The sequence below is a fragment of the Poecilia reticulata genome, unplaced genomic scaffold, assembly GCF_000633615.1.
Source record: "Poecilia reticulata strain Guanapo unplaced genomic scaffold, Guppy_female_1.0+MT scaffold_125, whole genome shotgun sequence".
In the NCBI taxonomy this organism is placed as follows: domain Eukaryota; kingdom Metazoa; phylum Chordata; class Actinopteri; order Cyprinodontiformes; family Poeciliidae; genus Poecilia; species Poecilia reticulata.
The window spans coordinates 765,233-767,720 of NW_007615013.1; positions in this window are offsets into that span (position 1 = coordinate 765,233).

Sequence of the window (2,488 nt, forward strand, 5' to 3'; positions counted from 1 at the left end):
TGAGTTCAGGTGAGTTCAGGTGAGTTCTGTTGAGTTCAGGTGAGTTCTGTTGAGTTTAAGTGAGTTCAGAGCCTCTGACCTGCTTTCGGTGGAGCCTTCAGACCGTCAGCTCTCTCTGCTTTCTGCTCTCTCTGCTCTTCCCCTCGTCTCTCACTGCAGCCACAAACCGACCCAGATACGATCCAGGGCAGCCCGGTTCTGGAGGAAGGCGTCTGACGGGAGTGCAGCGGTTCTGGTTCTGGTCTCAGAACCCCCTACAGACTTCCTGAACCTAAACTGACAGAGAGGATCATGGGAACCCGTTAACTGGACTGTTAGTCACAGACACTCTGATCGTTGGTGGCGGTGGCAGCATCATGCTGTGGGACTGCTGATAGTGGATTAGATGAAAACCGTCTGCATCATTTTCACATCATCATCGTTTTCTGCTGATTCCTGTCATGATGAACCAATGAGGTCAAATGTGATTGGATGTGATGAAACGTTAAAAAATGAAAACACTGAAAAACCGACAGGTTGATTCAACTTTAAAACTATTTCATTCGTTATCCAGGTTTATTAAGTTATGTTAAATTAATGTAAATTAATTAAGTTGGGCAAATTTAATTTGATTAAATGTAACTTTAGTCTTTTCAGTGCATGACACTGTACAAAGTGAATCATAAATCAGTTAATGAGGAGATAAATCCTCTTCCTCCCAGCAGGTGAGCTTCCTCTCTCCTCCTCTTCCTCAAACGGTTTGTGCTGCGTTTCCTCCAATCAGCTCCAGAGCTCACAGCGAGAGGCGACCTTTGACCCCCTCTCTTCATCACCAAGTCCTTCCTGATTGCTGCTGTTTGAAGGTTTCTGCTCCACATGCAGCAAACCTGGAGATGAGAGGAAATGTTTCCACAATCAGCAGAGAAAGTCATGTGGAAAACATTCCTTATCGATGGAGCAGCAGCAAAATGCTGCCGTCTGCCCGGCGCTCCGATCGGACTCCGGTTCTGATCGGATCAGGACATGAGAAGGAAAAGAGAAGCCAGGAGTGGAGAGTTTAGACAAACACTGAGAATTAAAACCAATTCAGGCCACAAATATGAAGCAAAAAGAGAAATTCTGATAAATGACGTATTTATTACTTATTTTAAAGAAACTTTATGAGACTGAATGAACAAAAACAAACTCTGGAAAAAAACACATTTCTATAGACACAGTTAAATAAACTCATATTTATCAATAGACAGTATTGATCATAAGTTATTGATATTTACTGATATTCTCAATGAGAAAAACAAACTCTGGAAAAAATAATTAAAACAGTTTTGTTGGGTTTTAAATATCATTAATTTAAAATTCTTATAATTATAAAAGTGTCACTATAAGCGATACGATAAAGTTCCTGTATTGGTTTATCGAATTAAACTGGAGTAATAATAAAAGGTCAATATTTTCCATCCACTTCAGAAAATAAAGTTTATATTTAAATATATTTATCACAACATATAAGACCAACTCAGGTCAGAATTATAAAAACGGATTTTAAAACAGAAAGTGAAGGAGGAAACGTCTCGGCTTGCTTAGTGATGGAAAGTTGGGTGGAAGGAAAAACTCCCAACTTGTTAGGTATGAATTTGGGGGTTTCAGAAACTTGTGGACTTTCTGCATCCGTCTCTTAAATCTGATCCAGGTTTTGATTAACAATCATATTTTCATCTGTGGCATAATTTTATAATCAGTAAGACAGAAGCGAAGGCAGCGTCTGCTGACTGAACGTGTTTGAAACGTGAGCAGATGTCTGAATGGTTTGGGCCGATCAGAACCAGAGCAGAACTTTGCCCAGTTACAGTCCCGGTTTGTTTGGACCGACTTCCTTCCCCAGGTTATCGTTTCCCCCAGAAAAAACTTTCTGCTGACAAAAACTAAATCCCGGCGAAACTTTTCTGTCTTTCTTTTTGGATCCGCTTCATGGATGTCAGGGAATCGACTTAAAGCTGCAGATGCAGCAGCAGCCAGAGGCATGTGCCACTCATCCTCCCTGTGATTTGAACTCCTGAAGCTCGATTGTTTTATCTGCAGTCGGTTTGAGCCGCCAGCCAGGAAGTGTCAGTCAGATCTGCTGAAGGCTTCGGGAGCCGCCGGCGCGGCGCCGACACGCAGATACACAGAGATTAAGCTTCATTAGCCGTTCATGGAGAATTAATAGTGAGATCAAAGTTAACATCTCTGCCAGGCAGGCGGCGGATTTTCATCACCATGAGACACCAGAGCAGCGGCTGGTTCCTCTGGACAGAACGCAGGGAGACGGATCGGTCCAAACTGGAGAAACATGGAAACATGGGGAATATGTGGAATATGGGGAATGTGGAGAATATGGAAACATGGAAAATATGGAAAATATGGGGAAAATGGGAAATATGGGAAACATGGAGAATATGGGGAATATGGGAAACATGGATAATATGGAAAATATGGGGAAAATGGGAAATATGGGGAAAATGGGGAAAAT